Raw genomic sequence first — 12,861 nt, forward strand, 5'->3', positions numbered from 1 at the left:
ACACTTCAGAATCTATCTCTATCGGCTCTGTCTGTCCCTACATCCTCCCACTCCCTTTAAATTAAAACCGCTCCGGCCTTTGTGAGGAGACACTGAAGAGGAATCAGGGAGCACATTTATTACTCCCGATCATTACCCCATTGAAACAGGGTCTCGGCACCTTATCGCCCACTGGGATTAATCTGAGCTGTGTTCTTCTGCTTTGTCAAGAGTCAGTGGTGAGGGACCTTGTACTGTCCTGCTCTGAACTGACCTCGTTCTCTTTACAGCGGATCTGAGACACTCCTTCTGTTCTTGAATCACAAGCACACATGATTCTGATGGGTTGTGTGAGTGTGACTCTAGGGGCGCTGCCAGTTCTTATGACTGATATTTGTCCTATTTCTTATGACGTATGCCTCATTCTTCTGCTAACTGGATTTTTGATACATTCTGGTCTCTGCACTGTAAAAAAATGTCTGTGATTTTAACAGTAAAAGACTGAAAAAACGCTACAGTAAAAACCTATGAATTACTTAATGGTAAGTTCCCCTACTGCGGTGAAAAACTGTATGGACATTACATGTAATGTCCATTTGAGATGGCGCCGACGATAATGGCTGCCTCCGTGGCGTGCTCCACAGTTGTTTTTATGTTTTTGTTAGTTTGTCCTGTCTTTAGTTATATCCCTGCAATCAGTTTCACCAGAGACGAATTGCTGGACATTCGGCAGTACATACCACCTATTTCACCGGTTTTCGATTATTCTGATGTTTTGCTGGACATTGTAGTCGGGGGAGCTGTGGCGCTGATCAAGCGCTTCAGGACGCGCAGACGGGGGAAGCGAGCCGGCGCGCTCGTGAAGCTAAGGCAGCGCGGATTCAGAACGCCGTTGCCTAGCATCCATCTGGCGAACTGGCAAAATCACTCTGGACCCCTCACATCCAGCACACTCCCTCTTTGAACTGTTGCCATCTGGTCGACGCTACAGTGCTCTGAGCACCAGAACGGCCAGACACAGGAACAGTTTCTTCCCTCAGGCCATCCATCTCATGAACACTTAACAATAACTGTGGAACACACACTATTTATTCACTCATACACTTATTTATCTAACACACATACTCAGTTTACATTTCAATTTGCACATAATATACCTGTACATACAACTGTCTATTGTTCTATACCTGTACATACAATTGTCGATTTGTATATTTTTATTCATTATTTACTTGTTCTATTTTTTATTTATTTTTATTTTTTATTATCTGTGTTTTTTGTTCTGTCACTGTCATTCTGCTACACTGTGGAAGCTTCTGTCACGAAAACAAATTCCTCGTATGTGTAAACATACCTGGCAATAAAGCTCATTCAGATTCATTCTGATTCTGATTCTAATTTTACGGTATTATACAGTTTTGATGTTGAAGATCTTAGTTTTTTTTCTTATCAGTTGTGTACATTAGGGTTGTATGTTACATCTAATGTTGTTAAATTAATGTTTGTTGCATTATTTCAGTTTCATGTGTGTTACCATGATGGTGTTTAGTGTTTGTGTGAATGACACTGTGCACCTTCTATATATGTTAGTATTTAAAAGCTGCTTGTGATGGGCTTTGCTTCGTCATGTGACATTCTCATCACCACCTGCATTTGGTGGTTATCAGTGTATTACAAAGGTACAGAACAGATTTCAGTACTTTAATAGGTTGGTATTACCATTATACCAGTTAATGAAATTAAGTTTTTTAAATACGTAAAACCTATGTTGCTACCGTATTTTTTATGGTAAAATTCTGGCAACCACAGCTGCCAGTTTTTTACAGTAAATTTTACGGAATTTGTTTTACAGTGTAGTTATGGTTCAGGCACAGTCTATATACTTTTTTCCCGATGTTTAATATTAAAGCAATAAGCCCCAAGAAGCCGTGGGTTACAGTGAATTTATAACAGTTAAGGGGCGTTGTTAGGCACGATGCGGAGCGGAGTTATTCCATGTACGTATAAGGTTTCACAAAATAAAACAGAGCAAATAATGTGTAATGTTATTAATACAAACATTATTCTTCCACCATTATTCTTCCGTTCCTCAGAAACAGTTGTGGTTCCAACAAAGTGGTTGCCGAGCAACACACAGACGTAAACAAAGGTGTATGTTTGTAGAGTAATTTACAACAGCTTCGAACGCGGCTCAACCAATCAGAATCAAGGACCGGAACTATCCGTTTTATAATTAGTGTTAAACACAGGGTTTAAATCCTTGGGTATGTATGGAATATATTACTTGTATAGATGTATAGGAATGTACTGTTGCTTTGTGTGTAACAATAAATGCACATTTCTTTGACCATTTATTTGAAAGAATATATATTTTTTTGGATCTCATTGTTTAAAATTGTATCAATGAAAAGCACCCATCCACTCTTCACTTGCCTCCACAATGCACTAGGAACGCTTGAAAACACACACACACACAAAAAACATGATTTATCAGTTGACTCTGCCACATCCTTCACCAAACAAAGGAGTTAAAAAGAATTATTGTTTGGAGTACACTGAAAAATAATTGATGTAGGATTTACTTTAAAACAATTTTCACAATTAACACATTGAATTAAACGTGAAATTTACACTGAAATAGTATTTTCTTGTAGTCTACAATGCACTGCAATAATCTACAACTTTGAAAAGTATTCCTACTACAAAAAGTAGTGAGTAGCCTACATACTGTATGTAAGATTAGTGATTGATCTAATTACACATAATTGCATGTATGTGCTGAAAAACTTGTTGGATCTTTCCCAAAAAGACTCATGGCTGTATTAGATCAAAAGGGTGCTTCTACTAAATACTGAGCATTTTTCAGTTTTTCTTTTTTAATAAATCTGCAAAGATGTCAACAATTCTGTGTTTTTCTGTCAATATGGGGTGCTGTGTGTACATTAATGAGGAAAAAAATTTAACTTAAAGGATTTTAGCAAATGGCTGCAATATAACAAAGAGTGAAAAATTTAAGGGGGTCTGAATACTTTCCGTACCCACTGTATGTGCTGGTAATAAAGCAGAAACTGTCAGTGAATGTAAACCGTTCTGAATTTGGTTAATGTCTGCCATTTGCACAAGCTCATCTCATTTGCCATGCGTTGATGCTGCTCAGGGGCATCACTAATTTGCATATAAGGTGAATATTTATCTACATTTAGATTAACAATAAATGTCTTAATGCTAGATACACATATAAATGTTAAATCCAAATATTTAAATCCAATAAGCAACAATGTAATTGCTCCTCACACAATGATACAATGATGAAAGGTGCATGGATAGTATAAGAAATGCTTGATAGAAGAAGTGCTAAAATAGTGGTACTAAGAATAGTCAGCTAAACTACTAGCATAAAGGAACTAAAGACAATATATTTTAAATATACAGGCCTAACTATAAATATCTAAATGATTTATAATTTAATCATTCACTAGAATGAATAGACTGTTTATAGTGCGTTTGATTACTGTCGCAGCTCACATTGGGTTAGCAAATAACATGACATTATGATGCAGTGTTTGGTCAATCTACAGAGCTACTTGTTAGAAAAAAGTAGTTTGTTACTTTGTTATTTTGAAAACAGTTGCTGTCACAGTGCTAAAAAAGTAAAGTTAGTAGCGTCAGCTTTCAGTCGCTGCTCGTGGTCACTGCTAATTTGCATGATATGTAAATACTTTGTCCAGCAACCAGATTTGGAATGCAAATTTTAAAAAGACATCAGAAGAAACATTATGTTTATTTTTAAGTTGTATATATTTATTGTCAGCAAACTAAACATTGACTAACAAAACAGTGAAAATTCTACTTTTCATCTTTAATATTAAAGCTAATGCTATAATGCTTAAAAAGTGTGTGTGTGTATATATATATATGCAAGGACTCTTGATGTTTCTTCTTCAACTTTTATTCTCCACTGTAGATGCAAGTATATGCGTGGTTCTGAAAGTAGGCCTATAGCCTACATACAAGAATAGTATAACAGTACACAAGAATAATTATAATAACAATAAACATTTATAAAAATGGGTCATTGAAATTTTTTTTTTAGGATTAACTGTATTCACTATATAATTACAATAATCAACATTATGTACATCCTTGTTCTGAGCAGGACTCGAACCTGCGGCCGTAACGTCATTATGGCACCATTCTGGCGGCCTTATGTAAATAACATGACGGTGCGAATTTAGAACGTTAATCTTGATGCATTTATCGGTACATGTTCAAATAAGCATATAATCCACATAACGTTTCTGATAAGCATTTAAACAGCTATCATAAACAATCCTAATCGCATTAATTCACACAAGAAGAATAGCAATTGCTGAATCGCGATCTTGTACATAAGCATACAATATTGCCGTTCAGTCATTCTTGAGAAGTGGGACAAAACAGGGTGCAAAATTGAAAAAATAAAACCTTGTACTCAGACAAATGAAACTACATTTATGTATCTTATATGTACTAAGCTACTGAGCTATGCTTTGATACAACCTCCCAACTTTTCTCTTTTTTAACAAAATGTGCTTTTTTACCTTGGACTGTGTAATATAATTTCAACTTTATCTTTAACAGGCAAAAAGTGGGGACGCAACTTTAAAATCTTATAAAAAAACAATCTTGCTTTGATTGGAGATATTATTAAGTGTTGCTTTTGATAAAACAAGCTCTTTTTCATCATTAAAAACACATTTTTATCCATTTTATTGCATATGAATGATTGAACCCTTCTCTGTGGACACACTGTTTTAGATGTAGTGAGAGGACATTAAGAAACAAAGATTTGGTATAATAATGAGAAAATTAAATTGAAGGTGATAGTTGTGTTAAATACATTCTATTATTAATCCCTCATGACATTTAAAATTGAAAATATATATATTTTTTAAAGCTAATAGCAGTTACCCTTGCTGGACCTGTTTTGTCCCACGTCTCAAGAATGACTGCGTTAATATCGGCAGTCCGTGACTAACTTCAGCAACAATACACAAATGTTTTAACAGTAAAGATAAGAACATTTAAACTTACTTTTAGCTGCAGGCACAAACTGGAAATAAACATTGTGGAGAACACTCATTAGCTCCGCACTAAACTTTCCGATGCAGCGCATCTACTTACTTACAGATGACGCTAAAGCTGTACTGATTCTGATGCAGTTAGAGCTGTCAATTAAAAAAACCCACCAATGACATTCACTGTCCAATGTTAGTTATCACAGTCCTTCACAACATTTACATATTGGTATGGTCTTGATAATAAATATTCTTTTTACTCTGTATGAATGTTTTTGTCTTTGGAAAAAATAATATTTTTGATTAATATTAAATCAAAATGTAAGGTTTGAACCAAACTGGAAATATTATTTGAGAAAATAACTACTACATTTGGCTGTAACAAATTATCATATACATATATATCATGTTTTCAGCTAAATCTGGCAAAACTGGGCAGTTTATTGTAGCACACTACTGAGTATCCCATAGTAGCAGCATATTGCTCCAGGTTTGTAGTGTGAAGCGTCTCTGAGAGTCTTGTAAGAATAATTGGATTTGTTACTTCATTACTGTAATAAATGAGTGTTACCGAGTCTCCTTCCTTTATTGATAACCTGATCTCCACAAAGAGACTCCGAGCCTCCCGAGAAACACACTGCACCTCTCAAATATCACACATGCCCCTGTATAGAGAAACTAACTAGTTTGAGCTAAAGTGGAGATGGAGTGAATGCTGCTACAACTGAATACAACTCAACAAAACACAAAGTTCTTTGCAACTCTCTTTACTTGGTTTATTTTGTCAAGACCAGTCAATCTGACATTTCCAGGATCTTGTAATGTACAATCCATGTGACAACAACATTGAAGCATCTCTCGGATCTCCTTTCCTTTAAATGAGTACATGTTATCTGGTCCAGAGGAGCATTCATTTTCTCCTTTCCTCTTTGGATCAAGTCCAGATTCGGTCTGAAGGGGAAATTGGTCATGTTGTCGTTTGAGCATGAGTTCAGTCTTAAACTTTTAGCCTCTCTGCACTTCCTACGAATATACCCACTCTCCTGCAGATTAGTTATGCAAGAAAAAGGCCAATGTCATTGGCCCTGACCTAAAAGTGTTACTAATTAAAAATCAATCTGAGGGCCATTAGCATTCATAGTCATGTGCCAAGGTTGTATTTTCCAGTATGTGTGCTGTAATGAGTTCAGATTGACGTCAGGCAAAGCAAGAGCGAATAGATCCCGGATAATCACTCAAGCTCAACTTTACAGCTGGTAGTTTGTGTAAACCTGCTGAATTTGTAGTCTGCCTCAATTGATCCACTTACCCTGAACTGGATAGAGCAACGAAATGAATGTGACTTTTCATTGGGTGCGAGGGGGTCCATAGATAACTATTAGAGGCATATTTGGGGCTCCATAGATAACTATTAGAGGCCTATTTGTTGGCCTGGATGTGCGGGCAACTGAGGGGCCACAGGAGCAGGAAGGCATTAGTCTGCTTTAAGCTGAGTGCTGCTAGATACGGAGGTGATAAATGTTGGTGAACTCTCAGCTGCACCGGGGGAATAGCTGCATGCAGACGCACACTCTGGAACTTATTAAACTCACACAGGCATATTTCACACCGGATCCGGAAAAATCAGCCCAATTACAGAGGTGTTACCGGAGTCGAAACCCACCCCGCACCGTAGGGGAGCTCGCAGCGCCACTCTCTTTTAACAGAGTCCATCTGACAGAGGAATAGAGTGTGTATCTATGAGAATGATTGACTCAAACAGCAGTGAGATGCTGCTGAAGGCTGTTCAAGTTTAGATTCATTGTAATATTCATAATTGTGGCCAAAATCTAAATCAGCATCCCTTGATTCCCACAATTTCTGGGAAATTCCTCCTTGGGAGTTCTTTCTTACAATTTAGGAAAATCATAATTGCAATGTGAGATTGGTTAGAGTAAAAATAAAGCAATTTAATATTTCTCAACATAGACAGGAAGATTGCACTAATGAAATAAAATGAAAAGCAAAAGGTGTGCATTAAGTATATACTGTAATTGACGCAATTGTATTTGATCATATTTTTGTCACAGCTACAGACAATGATAGGAAATGTAATTTGCTTGTATTAATCTGTCACTTCATAAACCAGCGAAATTAGTTGTATTTTTTGGCAAACATTATTACAATCCTTCATCAACAGTAAATGATGCATGCAAATGATAAATTATTGTGTTAAATAGCAATTAGCTTCCATGATTCTTTGAAGTCGGGGCTCAATGAATTTTCCCACTGTTAATTATGATATTTTGGTGGTATTTACATGCACTTATTTCATAGATACAATAATTACAACATGACATTATCTTAGATAATGCAATCCCTGAATGCATTGCAAAAGGTTCAGTTTTCCCATCCAATCCCTTGTGAAGATATGCGCTTAACTGCATTGAATGTGAACTTTTCAACAATTTCAAATCTTAAAAGTATATATATAAAAAAACTTTACTTGTATACAATGTTAATTAAATAAAAGGCCACTTAAGTGCACTTAAAAAGAGCACTATCATAACTGTGTTTCTTAACTTGAGTACACTTTTAAAAGTGCACTTTGTAATATTGTCAAAGTACATTTTAAATAATCATGTTTAATCTGTTGTCCTGCTTTAAAGAAGCCCATTTATTTTGACGCGTTGACTAACATTGAAAAGCACATGTAAAAGTACTTGATTATAATTTTAACTGTATTATTTGATATTACATTTAAAGTTAATAGTTTAAATGTACTAAATTGCAACTCTATCATTACAAATGTGTAATTACATATATATTTAAATACATGACATATAAGTTTCAATTAAATTGACATTAAAATATATTTTAGTTTACCATAAATGCTTGTCAGTACATTCGACAGTACACTTTAACCATATTTCAAAGACAATAAAAGTGCTTAAAACATTATATAAAGATGTACTTAAGTCTCAATCTACCTACTTAGGTGTTTGTGTGAATTGCTGCCCATGAAGAGACTTTCAAGTGATTTTATAAGGTTTCTTAAAAGACAGCTGCCTACATGGCCAGCAGACAGTGAGGCAGCTCTGCAGCATTTGGACCAGAGCCACTGTGTGTCAATGTGTGAGTAGTGTGTGCTTGTGCGTATTCATGTACGACAGAGTGTTTCTGACAGAGGGAGTGCTGGGAGTAAGGGAGAAAGATCAGTCTCGCTGGATCAGGTGTGATGCTGTATCTCAAGGAGAGCTCAATGACAGGGCTGTCGATGTATTCCCCATCTGAGAGTATTTTTAGAGCTGCCATCATGGCCCTCATGCATATTTCAATAGATCCTTTTGTATATTAGGAGCGAGCGCACACAGACGAGACTGAGCGCGGGCACAACATGACTGTAAGAAATATGAGCTTGATTCTCCTATCTGACAGAGCCCTCAGCCGCACGGCAGATATGTCCACTTTGACTTTCAATAGATAGTGGAAGAACTTCATTGATTGCATTAGAAGACAAAAACAAAGGGATGACATTGACCCCGGCAGCACAGGGGCCAGTGTCTCCATCACGTTCCAATTTGCACAGACTGGTCTCAACCTGAATTAATTAATGTGCGCGCAGACACACACACACACACACACACACACACTGTCTTTCTCTCTCTTTTCTTGTTGATTGCTCTCTTTGTCTTCTGCTTCTTTCAGGGTTTCTTGGATGAAGTTCAGGTTTAGGTGTTAAATACTGGTGCGGTGTCCAGTGAGTGGACGTAATGAATTATGATAGGAGTCGTGGGTGGCCAGTTCTGCAGATATATCACCACTCAGCCGTACATTATCTCATATAATGCTTCAATTTCCCCCATCTGATTAAATCAAAGTTTATGAAGCTGTCACTGCGCCACTGATGATGGAGCCATAATTTAGCAGTAATGCTTATATTTGATGGCATCAGTACTCACACTGCCTGTCGCGGATGATTTCGGCCCCGCATCTGAGTGTGCCAGTGCTGTATCCTGTATCAGTATTTCTGTAGTTTTCTTCATTATGTTATTAAAGGTGTAGGGTTTTTCTGTGCCGCTAGCGGCACCAAATGGAATAAAGTGCAAGAGTGACCACCCACTTTTTCAGCATTCTTGGCTCTGGAAGTATTTTTTCCCATTCCCAACTTTGATTTCTTGTCTTTAAAATCATTCTGAAAGAGTGTATTCTTACGTCCTTGGGACAGTGATGCCTCATGGGAACAGAGGTCCTTTCTCACTGCAGACAAATCAGCCAGTAAGAACAATGAGAATATGTCCTTAACCCTGACAGCTCTGAATGGACCTGGAAAACAGATACTTTGTGCATAGCGTCTTTTTTATTAAGTGGGGTGTTGTGACATTATGTCCCACTTTATATTAGGTGGCCTTAACTACTATGCACTTACATTTAAATTAATAATTTGATACAATGCATTTATTGTGTACATACATGTTTTTTCATTAATTCATTTCTCATTTGAATTAATTAACACACATAACTACACATTCAGCCAGTATCATCTTAAATAAACAGTTATCTACATTTCTCTTGACTCCTTTCACCATTTTGGATTAAAATGGTTACAATGCATTCTGGGATTTCCTTCCCTTGTGAAAAAGAAGTAGACTTTAGCATACTTTTCAAAACAGGACTTATTAAATTAATATACTTCAGTGAGAACTTAATAATAATAATTATAAATGACTTGCAATTAAATGAAAATGTAATATAGTTTAATTTGATTTTAAATGCAATTAACTGAATTATTTATTTATTTATTTGACTCAATTTAGACTTAAAGTAATCTTTATATGTAATTTCATAATTCTATTGTCTTTGGAATCTGACAAGAATTTATGGTAAAGTAAAATATAATTCAATAGAATTAATATAATTAAAATAGATATTTCAAACACAACAACTAATTTCAAATATTAATAAAAACTATGATAGTATCCCAATGATACTAAAATAACATTCCAACTCACCTGTCTGTTATTATCAAGTGTTCCTATAGATAAGCTGGTTCAGGTGTTTGATTAGGGTTGGAGCTGAACTTTGCAGGAAGGTTGATCTTCAGAATGACATAAACACACTTTAAAGGGTAAACATGCACGCGTCTTTGGACATTTGTAATCCTTTATCATTTCTGAATGCAGTAACTGGCCTGTGGTTTATTCTGTTGTGACATTAATTCTGAAACACAGGTAACCTGTCTAAAATTCCACCTTGGCTACGTGAGGATCTCGACTCCATTGGAAATCTATCAGGATCATGGAATGGCATAAAACTTTCAAGGTGCTTTAATGAGGAGGTGGGGGTGTCACCATGGCGATGTAGAGGGGCATCCAATTTCCATTATTGACTGTTTCAGACACTGTGTGTGTGTCCTGTGTGTGTGTGTAAATTGGCTCCAGTGGGGATTGTAGGCTGTTGAGATCCCCAGCAGTAAATCGCAGTGCTGGAACATTTCCTCCTCTTTGGCGCCAGCCTTTCTCTCTCTCTCTCCTTTTCTCTCTTACTTTGTTGTCCTAATCAATAGCTAATTCGGCCTGGCGTCTCTGTGGCAATGCTAATGTGAGGTTCAGGACTTGTAAGGTTGAGTAGTTTACGGACGATTTTCACAAAACACAGTCTTCACAACATAAAACACATGCAAGTATTTGCACAGGGGGAAATTCACAAAGAAATCATCTAGCTTTGTATCTGTTACACTCCTGTCTCTCTCTCCTCATCTCTCTCTCTCTCTCTCTTTCTCTCTCTGGAAAGACAGACAATGGTTGCTGACCTCACTTAATTGGATAGATGTTACCATGGCAACTCTCCAGCCCGGTTCCAGGACGGAGTTCTAATGATCGGTGCAGGGATGGGCTTTGGAAGGCAGCTCAAGACCATGTATATGTTCTAGTGTACTTGTATTTGACATATTCTGGGATGCATTGAGAGGCAATTTTACGGTGGCCGAGAGAGCTCAACATGCTGCAACTGAAAGAAACACACATAAATAGGAAAAACACCAGCAAATTATGAGAATATCATCAGTTTGACAACACATGTGCTGCAAATACTCACAACACAACCAAATACAGAAATGCGCTGCAAACACTCACAATGCAACCAAATGCAGAAACACACTGCACACACTCTCTGTATTTGGTAGCGTTGTGAGTATTTGCAGCATGTTTCTGTATTTGGTTGCATTGTGAGTATTTGCAGCAGGTTTCTGTATTTGTTTGTGTTGTGAGTATTTGCAGCATGTTTCTGTATTTGGTTGCATTGTGAGTATTTGCAGTGCATTTCTGTATTTGGTTTTGTTGAGTATTTACAGTGCATTTCTGTATTTGGTTGCGTTGTAGTGTTGTCAAACAATTAATCGTGATTAATCACATCCAAAATAAAAGTTTTTGTTTACATAATATAGTGTGTACTGTGTATATTTATTATGTATATATAAATACAAACACATGCATGTATATATTTAAGAAAAATATGTTGTTTATATATTAAATATATTTATATATAATATAAAATATAATAATCTAAATATATAAATGTATATACATGTAAATATTTTCAAAATATATACTGAATGTGTGTGTATTTATATACATAATAAATAAACACACATATACATATATTATGTAAACAAAAACTCTTATTTGGGATGCAATTAATCGCGATTAATCGTTGGACAGCAGTAGTTGTGAGTATTTGCAGCACATTTCTGTATTTGGTTTTGTTGACAAATTTACAATGCATTACTGTATTTTTTGGTTGCGTTGTGAGTATTTGCAGCGCATTTCTATATTTAGTTGTGTTGTGAGTATTTGCAGTGTGCTTCTGTATTTCCTTGCGTTGCGAGTATTTGCAGTGTGTTTCTGTAATTGCCAGCATTGTGATTATTTGCAGTGCGTTTCTGTATTTGGTTTTGTTGAGAATTTACAGTGCATTACTGTATTTGGTTGCGTTGCAGCGCATTTCCGTAGACCTGGTCTATTTGTCCAGTATTATGGCTCTTCGAGATAATTTTACATTCGCTACAAGTGCTCACTGGAATTTTAAAATAATACACCATCTTCTGATAGTAGTGCTCTTCCTTCTTCATTCCAGCTTTTGTCAGATCTTGATGCTAAAGAATTAGTAGTTCTTGATGAATTAAATTGGAATTGGTTGCATTTACCAAATGATGAATTTAAAAACTACTTTGATGCATTAAATCTTTTTCAGGTTGTTGATAGTCCCACTAGACCGATTTTAAAATATCCAGAAAAATAATCTCTAATTGATTTAATTTTAACAAACGTTCCGCACAAGTATTCAACTGCGTCCATATTTGCGAATGACATCAGTGACCACTGTGTCATCGCAACGGTTAGAAACACAAAAATTCCAAAAACTAAACCACGCATTGCAACCAAACGTGAAATTAAACATTTCACAGAACAAGGGTTCTTACACGATTTGAATAACTTGGAGTGGGAACAAATTAATTTAATTCCTGATCTTGAAATAGCTTGGAATTTTTTTTATGATTGTTTTTCTGCTTTAGTTGACAAACATGCCCCCCTCAAAAGGTAAAGGGTGAAGGGTCGGGATAATGCATGATTTTCTCTTCTTTTATCAAATATGCTTCATGAGCGCATCCTGGCATGGGCAAAAGCTAGGAAAACAGATTTACATTCAGATTGGCTTGATTTTAGATGAGTCTATCTAGTAACGCTTTTGTCGGTAACAGGGTTGACAAAAATACCAAAACATGAGGTAGAAAAATAGTCATAAAATAATAAATTACATAGCCTGAGATGGCACAATACAATTTCTT

This window comes from Sinocyclocheilus rhinocerous, unplaced genomic scaffold (assembly GCF_001515625.1).
Source record: "Sinocyclocheilus rhinocerous isolate Xijiao unplaced genomic scaffold, SAMN03320098_v1.1 scaffold1171, whole genome shotgun sequence".
In the NCBI taxonomy this organism is placed as follows: Eukaryota; Metazoa; Chordata; class Actinopteri; order Cypriniformes; family Cyprinidae; genus Sinocyclocheilus; species Sinocyclocheilus rhinocerous.